Raw genomic sequence first — 15,926 nt, forward strand, 5'->3', positions numbered from 1 at the left:
ATTAAGATTATGTTTTTAGCCAAAATCAAAGAACCTGTGTTTTGTTTGCTAGGAAAGTTTCTGTAGAGCTGCAGTAGTTCAGTAGAAATTCTAATTAGAGTTGTGAGTGGAGTTGGGGAGAAATCCTGCACTCATTTCCCATCATGCCTTTGTTTACACTCTCTCCTGCGAGCTTACAACCCCAACCTTACATCACCAGTGCAAAAAAGATGATGAGCAATATTGGAGCTACCCAACCATAAATTTTGGAGGCAGATGCTAGCTCAATTGAGGAAAACAAAGACATACATAGATCTAGTTGACTACAAGTGGATGGACTGGAATGGAGCAGAGCAAGGAGCCTGCAACCTGCCCATTGTAGTTTGTACATACCAACTGTAGCACTTGTGTCAAACTTAACCAGCAAAAGCTACACGAAGTTACTAGGTTCTATTTATGAAGAGAAGAAAAAACAACAATGTGTTTAAATAACAGAGGGCAGGTTTATTACATTACCTTTCACAACACAAAATAGAAAAACAACATAAACAATAATTTGTTCCTAAAACTGAATTCTTTTACAAAATAAATCAGCTTTATAAAAAATAGTATAAAATAAATTGTCCTTTGTCTCGTTTGTGCACTCAATTTGTTCTCTACCCGGGTAGGATAAATGAATGTGTATAGGAATATTCCTTATCTCTTGTCCTGTCGGATTGGGTTAAATCCTGTTGATGGGAATCAGTAACAGCTGGCCACACTGTACGTCAATCTTCAACAGGATACTCTCGTTCTACGCCTGGCTCGCCATCCACTTCCAACGAAGAATTGTAGTCCGAGCTACAATTGAGGGTCATCAAAACAATTCTGCACATAGTACAGAATAAATCAGACACATTATAATCTATATTTCAAGTGAGATCTCATCTTTCAATAGACTCAATATCTTTTCCCTGTAATTTGGAAATTGTTTTTATGGTTTTCTTTTTTTAGTAGTTCACCAAAACCAATTTACGAACAGAAAATTCAGTAATCCTTTTAACAAGTATTTACTATTAGTAAAAGGAATTTCCCTTTCCACAAATCTGAAAAAAATAACTGTATGAATAAAGTTTTAACAAATAAAATTATTATAACCATGGTGTAATACAATTCTTTTTAAACAATGAATACTTCAACCACCTTTTCAATTAACTTTTCAAAAGTACATATTCACGCATATGTATACCAGAAAGAGATCAAATAAAGTAAACATTTATAACACAGTTAATACACAACTTAACATTTTCTACATACTCCGAATTGTTTTGTTCCCCTTTTTAACAAAATTTAATTTAAAACATAACCGTCAACTCCACATACAACTCTTTCCTACTCACCGGAGTTTCCAAGAATTCTTAAACACGACACGCGTTCACAACGTAGCCGCTCTGAAAATGTTCTTTCGGCACACAACGTAACCGATCTCAAAAAACAAAAAGTAGCTTCTTTTAATTCTTCAACTTATTTTTCTTCTTCCGTCTATAACACTGCCGATCTTTCTCTGCTGGTCACGCAGCTCCTTCTCTGCCTCGTGCTTGCAAGAAAAAAAACACGCAGACACAAGATGGCACCCTCCACAGAGCCCTGCATGGTATGCCTGGAGGGCCAAACCATCTCTACCGCAAAGGAAAAATTAACCCTTTAATTGCCAGTAGGAAAATTAAATGCTTTTTCTAAGTGGGTTACACAACCAAACGCTTTTTCAAACTGCATTTTTTATGTGCTCCTGATTCGCAATGATTTCAATAAAGAAATACTCAGACATGCATTTTTAAGCTGACCTTTCTTTGTAAAAAAAAAACAAAAAAAACACAATTTTCATTGGAGTGGGTCTTTCAGGTAAGGTAAAAAGAAAAAGTTAAAACAGTAAATTGGATTTTTTTTCAAATAAATACATTAAATTAGTATGCTTTTTATTCAAAAATTTAAACTACAATCACAAAAGGTCCTAAATATATCCAGAAAACTTACACTTCATATAGAGCAAATGTTGGGGGAAATGTGTGGATTGACAGAATCAATCCCCCTACAACCGGAGTTAACAGCGGCCCATTATGGGCAAACCATCTATGGTGACTGTTCGAGGCGTTTTATTTTCTATTTATTTGGGGGGGGGGGGGGGGGGGGGGTTGTAGGGACACCCAATGAAGCAGAAGCTGATGTCGGTGGTGATAACTGCTTATATTACAGATGAGAGGGCTGGATTCTTGTATGTGTCTAAGATAACAACAGAGTAGAAATCTGATTGTAAAAGAAAAGATGTTGGTAGTTACATTATAAAAGAACAGTTCCATGGCTCCATTAGCTGGAAATACTGATGGAAATCATCTCTACATCCAAAGTAAAGACAGATGTGAAATGAGGATACTCTGCAGAAATTGAGTGCTTCAAATAAGCTGCTGTTAATGGTGATCTTTTGTATTAAACTGTACTTTAAATGTTGTATTAATCACTTTACATTGGATGGTGGGGCAATGTTCACAGGTAAGACATAAATATGACATCCATCCATGATCTTATCATTTCACTGATACACCAACTCTGTGTCAGCTCAGCCTTCAATGATAAATGACAGTTGACTGCAAAGTTTGTCCCGTATAAAGTTGTATGCTTGTAAAAAATAAAATAAATAAAAAAGCTTTTATTAACAGTTTAGCCGCAGGGTGAGGTTGATTGCAACATAGCACAGTGGTTAGTGAGAAGACCTTTTGTCAAATCCAGGCTGGATCATTTCAATGTGAAGTTTCTACGTTCTTCTCGTGCATGCCTGGATTTTCTCCGGGAACTTCAACCTAATCAAACAGTCCATAAACATGCTTCATGGGTTAACTGGTGAATCTAGATTGTCTTTGGATGTAAATGGGAGAATAGGTGGTATATCTCTGTGTGGCCCTGTGATGGACTGGTGAACCGTACAGGGTGTACCCCATTGTCCTGGGATAGGCTTTAGCAGCCCCGTGTTCTTAAAAGGGATTAGGCAGGTTTGAAAAATGGATGGACAAAACCTTCCCCCAAGAGTTTGGAGCATGTGTATCCCATTACAGATCTAGTAGAACTGACTCAGCATGTCATGAAACAAACTGTATTGCAATGGGAAAGCATGGTGATGTTAGTGTGATAGTGAGGGGCTGCATAACAGTTTATTGTTATAACAAAGTTTGTATTACTAGACAAAAAAATCAAAGAAGACTATCATTTGTCTCTGTCAACTCAAGAATCCCCAGAAAAGTAGCAGTCCACCAGCAAGGTCTACTGTACCTCAGATTGATCCAAAAAAGGAATGTTTTGGACATGTGTAGCCAACCTGTCAACAAAAGTCTGAAAAGGTCATGAGTGAAGACCCTTAAAAGTGATTCACATGGGAAAACCATCTGAACAGTTCTCCAAAGAAGAATGAAAACAAACTTGAGTGATTACAACCGCTCTTTTGTAGTTGTTACAGCAAAAAAATGCTGCAGGCAGTTATTGACTACTACCACCTATGGTTACCCTGGTTTCTTCAACCGCTATGTGCATGTCTATTTGTCCTGCAGTTCTTGCTGTGTAACTGAAATTCAGATTCAAAACTGCTGATCTACTTTCTTTGCAAGTTTTGGAATTCTTGCAGATCTGAAAACAGTTAACATTTCTGCTGCACACAAAAAGTGAAACATATAAATCCTTCTAGAATTCTCTTTGAAATCCTTCAATGGGCTGGATGAAGAGAGTCTGCAGGACAGTTAAGGACTGACAGCAGCACATTAGCCTGCAGCATTCTTTATTAAATAAGCTTGACTCGCAAGTCTACGCAGGAGAACCCATTTGCCCCATCGCAGTCACTCCCCCAAGGTGACAAGTTGATTTGTATCACATAATGCCAATGACCTGGTTTTACCTGCACACACTCATGAAGGAATCCCTAACCGTTCATTCATCAAGCAGTTCTTAAGAGTTCAGATAAGGAAAAGATAAGGGATGATTTGGGAGATCTCACATTTCTCAACTGTTTAGTCGGGTAAGAAATTCGAGGCCAAAAAGTATTGTCAGAATGCTCAGTGGTTTGCGTCTACATGGCAGCGTGCAGGAATTTCTAATAAAGCTTTCCAACTGTTTTATAATCTGTATAACCAAATGAAATCTCAGTTAGAATTTGTGTAAATATACAGAATAGATGTAGACTGCATGGTGTAGTGGTTAGCACTGTCGCCTTACAGCAAGAAGGCCCTTGTTCAAATCCCAGTTGGGTCCTATCTGTGTGGAGTTTGGATGCTCTCCCTGTTTTCTCCACGCATGCCAGCTTCCTCCCAAAGTCCAATATGCTTCATAGGTGTATTGGTGACTCTAAATTGGCCCTTGCTGTGTGAATGCGAGTGTGGTCCCCCAACAGACCTGTTCAGGGTGTACCCTGGCTTTGTCCAACAGTAGTTGGATAGGCTCCAGCAAGTTCTGAAGATGGATGGATGCAAAATACAAATATACACCTCATATGTCTGAAGCTGCATAATCCCTTTTTGTAACAGTAACATATCCAATACTACTGGTATATGTTTGCTCAGCTGCTGGACAGGACAAGTTAAAAAAAACAACAGAAAAGAATTTGTGCAAAAATAAATACATTTCTCAGACTGGGCAGACTATTTGATTTACTGTTTAACATATTTGTAAAGGTGTTGTTTGTCGTATTACTTCAGTACAGGAAGGTTCCACCCGTGCTGGAACGAGTTTGCGTGTCACATGTTTCTGTATTGCTTTTCTCTGCATAATCTTCCTTTCTTTCAAAACTGAAAACATCCACGTTAGGGACATTGGCGACAAACAAATTGGCTCTTGGACAAAGTCGTGTTTTCATCTCGTTTGTCACGACAGTTTTTTCTTGAAGATTACTGAAATGATAAGTACAGCAGGATCCTGCAGAGGATAAAAAAAATGCACTGGAGTGATGGTATATCCGTCCCATCAATGCAAACTAAACATTTACTCTACAGTTTGGATCTTGCTTCAACAACATTTCCACTTGACTACGTAAAGCCCTTTAGCTCTGGTATTCTTTCTCAGAGCAGTGTGGCCTACAAGGATCTTTGCCTGGCTGTCTTTTTTTAAAAATGATGGCCCAATATGTTCTGATCCTCATAGTGAGCCATAAAAAATATAGCAACCTTTTTAATTGATGGAAAAAGCCAGCTCTTGTTGGTTTCTCAGAAAATGTGATCGTTTTTCTTGGTGCAGTAATGTTAAATTCTTAAAGGATTGTGTATTTTTGAGCACATTGGGAATTCTCCATAAATTCCATTGAGTTCAGAAAAAGTAAACACCACCAGGAGGAATAGTTCACTTCAGTTTTAGTTATGAAGCAGGCAAAATAAAAATAATAATAAAATAAACTATGAAAAGGAGCAACACTGCATACGCTGAGAGCAGATCTCTTGGATGTCACAGAGGCAGCGGCATGTTAGCTCCTGCACACGGTCCTCCCCACCCCCCAAAGACAACACCTCCTCTTGAGTTTCTCAGGGACAAGCAGGCACAGGCAGTTCCACATTACACCATCGTTAATAGGAGGAGCTGGCAGTGGGCCATGGGAAAATAAATCTGCAACAGTTATTGTAGCTGCACTCCTGCTAACCAGCCAGCATGTGCATGAGGGTGTTCGCTCTGATTCTCATAAAGAGCGTGTCAGGTCTGGTCTGAACCCTATTTGGTTGCAACTTAACCTGGTAAAGTCCTGGAAATTGCAGAAAACAATGAACTAAAAAAAAAAAACTAAAGCTGTTTTTTAAAAATCTGAGTTTAGAGCGACATGGTGTCACTGTACCTCATTAAAATCACAGTTTCAGTGAGGTACTTTTTATGGAGGAGCTCCAATCTGCATCAGCCGTCAAGCACAGTCCAGCTCTGCCTCTAAGATTCATGTTTTCCCACATTACATATTCATTATATAATTGCAAGCAGAATGTTTTCAGTGCATTTCACCATGGCTCTTGTGCTTTACAAGGTTTTTTTTCTTCGTGAGTGACTGATGTGGATCCAGATCCAGCACTAAAACTTGACTGTGATAATGATAAGCTGTCATGCTGCCTCAGGCTGAGGTAATGCCTCTGCAGGCAGCTGAGGACAGTTTGTCTGCACTCACATTCATCGCCTTCTTAACTTTCAGCTCCGAGCTCCAACTCCGAATTTCTTCTGCATTTCAACTCATAAATGCGACTGCAACATTTGTTCTCATTTAGCTTGGCCTCATTCTGACTGGTACAAAATATATGACCTTATGTAACTGGTCTAAACCAGGCATCAAAACAAAGCAATAATAAACAAATGTTTAGGAAAAAAAATGCAGAAATAAACAGGCATATATGGAAAAAATTCTACAGATTTTAATAGGAAGACTACTGACCTACCAATAGTCTGCACACTTTAATAGTGAGTTATTGCCAGTAGAAACTTCATGCTTAGTTGAAACACAAACGTCTTGTTTTTGCCGATTCCTGTCTGTCAGTGTCTCCGCTCATGGGGCGTTTGGAAATGCTCGGCTGCCTTGGTGAACAGGTAACCTTGAGAACATTTCCACAGCTAACTCCACGGCCTTTGTCGCTCACGTCTCTGTGCCATCCCTGTTACACTAATTACTGGATACTTGGCATCCACACTTTCATTATGGTATCAAATGAAAACAAAGTGATGACATTTTTGCACATGTCTAGACAAGGGTTCTCCTTAAGCACCTTGTGAATTCTCAGAACTTGTTCCTGATTCCTTCGCAAATTCTTGGAACTTTTTAAGGGTTCTTAGACTTTAACACAAATTCAGAGAACTCTCTGCTGCACATACCAACAGGTGAGATCTGGGAAGGTGATTTTCAGCAGAAGGGGAGGCGCTGGGAACAGAAAAAAGGAGCTGACTTCAATGGGGTTTGGTGAGAATGTGGATTCATGGAAACCCCTTGAAATGTTCTGGGCAAGTGTTGACGCACAGATGTTCTGTCCTGTCTTCTTGAACATGCAAGGTTCTGAGAATTTTTTGTTTTGTTGGAATTCTTGGTTGAAGCATGACTGTTTTTTGTTGTTACTGTCAAGAGATTTCTTTCATGACTTGGTTTTTTACTGACTTAAACAAAACAATAACCTCTTCTTAACCCTTGTGCTATCCTAGGCACTTTAACATTGGGAGTTGGGTCATCTAGACCCACTAGACAGTGCGCTGAACCTTTTTTCTTCAATGATTTGTGATCTTCACTGGTGTCCATGGATTACATGAAATCTTTCCACCTTTATCCACCTTTGTCATGGTAGGGAGAACACGTCAATGTAAGGGGGGGGTCATAGGATAGCACAAGGGTTACAAAACACCAAATAATATGGATATATGACTTTGGAAATTGAATGTTCTGTTACACTTGATACTAGCAGACTTTGTGAGGCCATTAAACAGGTTAAATTTGATCTGTTGTGCAGTGAAGTTTCTTTTTTATCGTGAAGTGGTTTCTGAATCACTTCAGTCTAAATCTGAGAATTTTCAGAACTAATCACACAGGGTTTTGTTTTAACTGGTTTCACAACCATAAAAGGAGATTTTGAATCCATCCATCTTCTGCCTATTCAGAACTAGCTTTTGGAACCAGCAGTCTAAGCAAAGATGTTCAAACCTTCTTCTCCACACACACCCCTTCAAGTTTTGCCCAGGAGAACCACAGAGCGCTCAAAGGACAGCTGAAAGACAAGTCTCTCCAGTGCATCCTGGATCTTCTTCCAGGTGGGACATGTTCAGAATACCCATCCAGAAAGATGTGCAGGAATGACCTGAAAGACGTTCACAACACTCCTCTGGCCTCTCTAGATGTGTAGGAACAGTGGCTCCACTATTGAGCGGCCAGCTTTTCTGCAGGGAAGACTCATTTCAGTTGCTAGTAACGGGGCTTTAATCTTTTTGGTCATGTCCCTCATGATTTCAGGTGAGGGTTGGAATATAGATTTACCAGTAAATCGAGAGCGTTGTTTTCTGGCTCAACTAATTCATTGCAATGGATCAATGCAGAGATTGCATTACTAAAGCCGCTGCACCTATCACCCTGTCAACCACAGGCTCCATCCTTCCCTCACTCAAGACTCACACAACACTCCAAAGAACTTCAACTTCTCCACCAAGGAAGGAGCTCTCCACCCTCCCAAAGAGGAAGAATCCCCTTCTGTCGTTGAGAACCATGACCTACAAGTTTAAGCTGCTTCACATACAACTGCAAACATCCCCAATGCAAGTTGAACTTCTCGGTTCAGTGAAGCCAAAAGGACAACAACATTTGCAAAAAGTAGAGATGAAATCCTGAGCTCCCCAAACCAGACTGACTCTGGTTAAATCTGACAAATGATGTCACCCTAACCTTATTTTTGCAAGATTAAAATTCCCTTTTAAGTGTTTAGAAAGGATTTGATTAGATTAGAACAACAAGAAACCGTGAATTAGGAGGGTGACATCTACAATGGTTAGAAGTGAGGTCCACATAAAGTTTTCTACCTCTCAAAAAACAAATATTTATTTACATTTTCATGCGATTATGGTCGGCATCGCTAAGTCTGAGGCCATGGTTCTGGATCGAAGAATGGTAGTACTTGCCACTTTCTGGCTCCTCTCTCTCTCTGTGTGGGGTGGGTGGTGTGGGGCCTGGGGGGTTGGCACTTTCGGGAATGAGACCCCTGGACTGAGGAGACCTGAGCCCTATGCTGGGGGGGGGGGTCACCCTATGATGCACCCTGGGGTAGGAGCTACTTGGCAGTGGTCCCCCTCCCATGGTTGCCGTGCGGAATAGCCCCCCCTCTCGGTTGTAATTGCACCTTTGACATGTAGGACCTTTGGTAGGGGGGTTGCTTGGACATCACCACCAGCAAGCAGGAGAAATCCTCTCAGTGCCCTACCCGCCAATTTTAACTGCACCGTAGGCATGTAGGGCCCCTTGGTAGGGAGGGTGATTGGACATTAATGTGAGTAATCAGGAGATGTCCTCTCAGTACCCTACCCACCAATTTTAACTGCACCCCCTTAGGACACACACCCTTTACCCCTCAAAATATACACTCCAACACAAACACACATACATGCACACACACATGCATTTCACAAGGAAGGTGGGCCCTCGGACCATCTGTCCCCTACCCCATCCCTGGTAGGGGTACTGGGCCCTCGCCCCCGTGGCGGTCCTGCTTGCCCTGGCCTGGGGGGTGGATATGATCCCCGGCGTCCCTCCTTCTTTTCACATTCCACCATCCATTTTAGAAGAACATAAACACTCACTTGAGAACAGGTGTTAGATCACCTTTGCACTAATACAGGGGTCGGGAACCTATGGCTCGCGAGCCATATATGGCTCTTTTGATGGTCACATGTGGCTCGCAGACAACTCTTTAGTTATACTTTTATTTCATTAGACCAGTCCTTCTCGGGCGCGATGCGATGCCAGAGGCGCACAGTAGTAGCAGTGCTTAGAGAGAGAAATCTGCGCCAGCGCTATCAGTTACTATTATCTATTATTTCACAGAGTTTGTACCAGCTGGAAACCTGTGAATTGACGTGCCTAAAACTGCGCGCTCCCGTCTCTGAGAAAGAGCGCGCAGATGCGGGGACGGGATGTGTGAGGGAGAAAGCAGAGGGGGGGTGTTGTGGGGACAGGCAGCAGGTATATCGCACAGGGATTGTAAAAACGTAGAACCCGCTGCCCGTCACTCACTGCAGCGTGTGAGTGTGTGTTTGTCTCCGCGTCTGCATGTGAGCAGTCTGTCTCACATCTACAGAACATTCAGACCTACGATGACGTTTAAAGTCTCAACGCCTGCATGAAGCAGAAACTCACCACGTATCAACCAGACTAGACCATCAGAACTACCACGAGAAATACTCATCATTTATTAGCAACAGCATAACAATGTTACTAAAAAAGAATCCACAGACTTATTGTACTTTAAAAATGTTGAAATTACATCAAATGCACACATTCATTTATATATTTAGTTTTAAACATATTGTCGCGGACTAAGTTGGATGGCTGTTGGGCCGCGTTAAAAGTTCTGGAGTTCATTCAACGCGTCAAGCAGAGATCTGATTGGCTCTCAGTTCTGTCGCTCAGCCTGTTGTTAGGTAGTTTGGACCAATGGGGTTCAGCTATGGGCCGAATAAGGGAAATGGGAGGGCTGCAGCGGGAGCAGGTGAATATAAAGTTGGGAGAAGCGCTCTCGTCTCGTGTCGGCGGGAGAGATTCAGGAGCTGCTGAATTAATTGAACGTTGTTTGTTGCGGTCTGCAGTAATCGGAATAAAGAACTTTAAAAGAGGTTAAGTCTCCGTGCCTCAGTGTGGGGAAGGGACACTACATTATTGTATGGCTCTTTCGAAATTACATTTCAAAATATGTGGCATTTATGGCTCTCTTGGCCAAAAAGGTTCCCGACCCCTGCACTAATATGTTGCGTGTTGAATGAAATATTCACACTAGTTGGTTTGAATGCATAGGTATCTGTGTGTGAACATTATCTGTAGTAATCACCCTCCTAACCCCCCCTCTCTAACATCCCTCTCTCTTCTTCCCTTCTTTCCTTTTCCGTCCGGTCCAACACAAAAGATTTTCAAATATGACTAAAATGAATAAAGTTTGGCCTCGATTACAAAAGGGGTTTATTCAGACATACCTCTGGTTTGTCAGAAGATTCCTAAACCCTGTTGTAACAGTAAAATATGTCAAACACAAGAGGCCTTCAGCTCTCATCTGTCTGCCCAGCTGTTGGACAGGACAAAAAAAAAAAAGTATGGTAGCCCTCTCCGGGTGGGTGAAGTGCCACTGCCTCAGGTGGAGGAGTTTAAATATATTGTGTTCTTGTTCATGAGTGAGGGAAGATCAGAGCGTGAGATTGACAGGTAGATGGGTGAGGTGTCCATCATTATGTGCTCGCTGTGCCAGAAAGCAAAATTCTAATTTTACCTTTAGATCTTTGTTCCAATAATGACCTATGCTCATTAACTCTGGATCATGACCAGAAGGTGAAGGTCCCGAATACAAGCAAACAAAATTATGGATGGATGAAGGGATGGACAATATATGTAGTTTTTGCCTTTTGTTTTCTCTACATCTGAGTTTTATTTTTCTGGTTCTTTTATAGATGTAGGGCTCTAAGCCTAATTTGCAAATAAACATATTTTTTCCTCTTATTTCTACATGAATTAAATGTCATCTATAAATTGAGAGTCATTGACTGAATCACAAACAGCCGTCTGTTTGTACATGACCTGCAATCATTTTAGAAGATAAATGATTCAGAAAAGAGATAATGGGGCCATTTGGATCATATCTATCAGAGCTAACTGTTGTTAAACATATTAGTTTTTTATGGGATATTTTGTTATGAAATCTTTTTAAAAACTTTTATTCCAGGTTAATTTGTAAAAAGTGAACAACAAGGAAACGTGATGAATGCATATGTGAAAAACAAAATAGACCCATTTGCATTATTTATCATTTTTACGCTGGTCTGTTCATTATATAAGAAGCTGGTCTATAGTGGGATTCCAGCATGGATTCATATGAGCGTGTTTCTGTGTTCGTGCCCATCTGATTCCTAATTGGTCCATGCTGGCAGAAGCACCTGTAAGAGATCCATCTCTTCCGCAGGCGGAGGGGCCAAGCGCTGCAGCATCTCCCAGGCAGATGGACCTCACAGCGGGCGGCTGTCCATGCGAACCCCCTGGCCCTCATCAACGGATGGTGTATCACAGTGGGAACACGGTCACACATCAATCCCAGTAAAGGCCTGGCCTGCCTTGGTGATGACATTTAGCTGCTTTGTGTTGGTCGGTGTGACATATGGAGGGTTTTGTGTGTTTGATTTGTCAACGGACACACACATCTTACATGCTAACAAAGTTTTGTGTGTGTGTGTGTGTGTGTTTTTTTATAAATGAAAATGTTAGGATATGTGTATATGGGAATAAGTGTTTGCGAAACGGACATCTGTGCACAAATATATTTTGGTTTAAATGTTTTGTGGAATTGATTTGATGTTGGAAGTGTTTCAGGGATGGAAACTTTCTGCTTCTCCTCATTTTGCTCATTTACTTTTACTTCCTATTTCTGCATTTTACAAATAAATAAACCGATAAAAGTTGTAAATATCATCTTACTCAGGCACAAATAAATATGTTTTTGGAACAAGAACCCCCGCCTCAAAAGCAGCACCCCTGCAGGAAACAAAAGGTATTGCACGTGTCAGAACCAAAGTGCCTCATGGGACATTTCTTCCTGTCTGGAATGAGACTCAACATGAGAGCAAACATCTATCTGACATGCTTCCATTAACGAGACACAAAGTGCTTTAAAGGAGGCAGGAGGGGAACCACGGGAGGCCGTGGTCTATAGTGTCCTCGAGACCGACAGATGACAATTCTGCAATAATGCTCAGAAAATATATGTAGTTAATTTACTTATAATTATGGCTAAATACTTTATACACAAGTGTAAATATGCCAACAAAAAAACATTTTTTTATGTTTTTCAGAAAGAAATGATACTGGATATAAACAAAATAAAATCCTCCAATAACAAAAAAGCTGTCAGAACAGTTGAAACATGGTCTCTTTTGAAACTTTAACAGTTTCCTTTGCCTTTATTATTTTTGCTTAACCTGTTTTACATTGTTATTATTGTTTTTTTGATTTTTTTTTTTGTTCATTTTCCTGACGAACGTGAAAGTTGTATTTTGCACACAGTGTGGAGTTTTGTGTTTGGTATTTTGTATGTGCAATATTTGTTAATAAACATATAAACAATTCTGCAACTTCCTGATTGGGTTTTAGGGAATGAAATGAGGAGATTGATTTGAAGTTAACCCTTTCATGCCATCTGTCGCTCATTTAAAGTGTACCAATTAATCCAGGACTCCCTTTAATTTAGCATCACCTTGAACTAGGGCTGTGTATTGGCAAGAGTCTGGCAATAACAAAAAATATCACGATTCTAGTGTCACGGTCTGATAGATATCCAGATGCAACCCAAGACTGTCCCTGAGACAATATTTCACTATTTTATTTAGGAGTATGACTTGGAAAAAAGTTTGTCTGAATATTAAAAATCCCTTTGAACACGCACTTCATGGCTCATCACTTTTTTTGGGAGCATAGTACACAATAAAATAAATATTGGGTAAAATAAATATTTATTCTTGCACCATTTATGTAATCTCATATGTGGTTCTCTTATTGTGAAACTTCTTTTGTTTAATTAAACATTATAGTTACAAATATATATTGTCATGATTATCAAATCTTTGTTTTGAAGCAGGAATCTTAAAATTAAAGTGTTTAACTCTGACTGTACTAAAAAGAGGTTTGTTCTTTGTACTTACTGTGCAACAAGAGAAACTAGAAAAGAACAGAAAACATAATTGCTGGGTCTATTTTTCTGTGGATGGAAACAGAAAGAAAGCTTATTTTAGTGCTAACATTTACACAAAGTGAAACTCTGTGGTGTTTCCAAAAAGACATTTATCATGGGTGGCTCCAGTTGGTATTAAGTTGCAGGTTGATGGGTTTTTTTTTACCACAAATTAAGATTTTGTGTCCTTCCACAGTTCAAAAAAAGGGTTTTTATACAGCTCAAACTTGCTAAATGTAAATGTAGGACTACAACTACATTGTTTTTGTGGTTTGCTGTCTTTCCAAATATATTATTTTGCAGCAAAGATCAGAGTAAAGTAGGGTTTCAGAGGATTCCTATGTAGTGGTTTGAATTGAAAATACATGCACTTACAATAGAAGGAGTGAATGAATGAGTCATGTCATGTTATGCAACACGGAGCCAATGCAAACCTCACAGTGGCTGCCTAGCATCGAGTTTAATGCTGGAGACCTCTTGGCTGCAGTGTGACAGTGGAGGAATGTCTGCGTTAGTGAGCTGCAGTCTCTCAGCACAGGAAATGGAGACGAGCAGAGAAAGCAGACTTTGGGAGGGAAAGATGCAGAAGCATTTCCACAAGCCATGAAGTGGAAAAGACAGGAAAAGTGTCTGAGGGAGAAAAAGAAATGGCATTATACAACTCTGTCCTCAAGAAGCTCTGCCAAAATGTAGCTCTGCCTTCTATGGCGTTGGGATTTCTACACGGAGCTGATTAAACACAGCTGAAAGAGCAAAACACCAGATGTACAATGGATCTCAGCTTTTCTATCTCCCATAAACCGCAGTGAAACACCTCAGTTGACTTCTATACTGCCTGAGGATGATGAGACATGTCAGCACAGCGTAACAAGCTGGAATGATGTGCAATCAGCAGTGACTTCAGATGGTCTGTGCTGTGTTTAGCTCAGACCTGAAGCATCTTGGGCACCTGTTTAAGCCTGTTTGACTCTGGACTCCTGCCAACCAGAGCATTCACAAGGTGGATTAGAGTGAAGTCATTTCTAACCTTCATGAAGTCTGCTTTTTTTTCAGATTAGTTTCTCTGCATGAAATTGTTTTTAAATCCAGTGATGAAAGTCTTCCGGGAATTCCCGGAAATCCGGGTTTTTGAGCAAACCGAACGTACTTTCCGGGAAATAAAGACCTGATCTCTACGGACAAATCGCTTTCCGGATTAGAAAATGGTCTGAAATCAGCTAATTTTAGCTTTATTTTCTATATTTCTCCGCAGATCGCTTCCTCTATGGTCGTGGCCATCTTTCGTCTTCCCGGCCTAATTGACCAATGACGGGACGTTTTAGTTGCTTTCGGATGCGTCGACGGGTCTGATTGGCTCTGTCTGCACCACGTGGTCAGCGTGACTTGCTTCCCTAGAGACCAAAACTGGCGGACCCACGCTAAACTTTCACAAACACATCTGAAGAGTTTGCGATCAAATTTGAGTTAAAATAATGGCAGGCATCGTCATTATTGAGCGTGGTCACGACCTCAGTTGTGAGAAGACGATAAAAAACAAATTGAAGTGGTCTTGGCTGGAAAAAAAAAAAAGATTTTTAAGGTAGTGTAGGTCAAATACTTTTTTGTGTAAAATAATCTCAAAACCACATTTTGAAATAATTTCAATTTTAGTTTTGAGTTTCAGTTTTTATTTTGAATACATTTCTCTATCTAATTTATTTGTATTTCCTAATTACCATGATTTAGTTCAGTATAGTTAACATTAATTATAAGTATTTGATGGTTTGGACCCGCACTCCCTTAAAAAATAATGTTTACAATGTTTAGTTTAGTTTGTATGTTTGTTTTGATATTTCCCAGATTACTTAGTATTGGTGTTAAAGAATTGATGTATTATGTTATAGAATTATAGTTTAAAGCAGATCCCATATTTTGATGTAATTATAGTTTGAGAAAACAGTGCAAGTGGATGTTGTACATCAGTCATTTCTAAAGCAGAAATAATGTATAAATAACTGAGGTATTTTCATAGAATATCATAGTTACTGGTGTTCTTTTTGCCATTTGGGGCTTTGATGTTACTATATTTTAGCAATTGTATGTTTTGCAGCTCTAAGGAAAAGCGTAGATTGTAGGATTGTGTTACTTTGAGCAATTTTCCAAATTCTTTTTTAGGACCAGCAAGTCCTTAATGGAGAGTCAAACTAGGGGTTTGAATGACAAATCATGATGCTCCAATTAGTCTTAGTTTCTTGATAAAGAAGTGAATAACTAGCTGCCAGAATGCACCAGAATGCATCTAAGACCACGTATTTTTCCAAAATTTCGCTCTGTGCCCGCCATATCGCTCAAAGAAAAGTTCAGGGATTTTTTCCTTGCCTGACTTTCATCACTGTAAATCAGATATTGAAAAGGAGAAGCTACACACTGATTTCAGGAAAACAAACAGCCCGACCGAGAACCGAGAGAGACTAAATGTGAGCCTCATTTACAGAATTTAGAAAACATGAAGAGGAAAAACAAGCTATATCTTATACATCTGTTTTT

General features: G+C 40.0%; 2 long non-coding RNA genes across 2 annotated transcripts; one reads left to right on the top strand and one right to left on the bottom strand.

The window, feature by feature from the left end:
* Nucleotides 1-462: 462 nt before the first annotated feature.
* Nucleotides 463-2,113, bottom strand: LOC105356119 (uncharacterized). Its single transcript, XR_910368.4, has 2 exons — nt 1,359-2,113; nt 463-846 (listed from the first exon to the last, which is right to left on the bottom strand). It is a non-coding gene; the product is annotated as an uncharacterized LOC105356119 (long non-coding RNA).
* A 2,256-nt stretch (nt 2,114-4,369) lies between these two features.
* Nucleotides 4,370-13,337, top strand: LOC110016979 (uncharacterized). Its single transcript, XR_002292301.3, has 2 exons — nt 4,370-7,746; nt 11,643-13,337. It is a non-coding gene; the product is annotated as an uncharacterized LOC110016979 (long non-coding RNA).
* The last annotated feature ends 2,589 nt before the right edge of the window (nt 13,338-15,926 follow it).

Source organism: Oryzias latipes, chromosome 17, assembly GCF_053564925.1.
Source record: "Oryzias latipes strain Hd-rR chromosome 17, Olatipes_Hd-rR_3.1".
Taxonomy (NCBI): Eukaryota; Metazoa; Chordata; class Actinopteri; order Beloniformes; family Adrianichthyidae; genus Oryzias; species Oryzias latipes.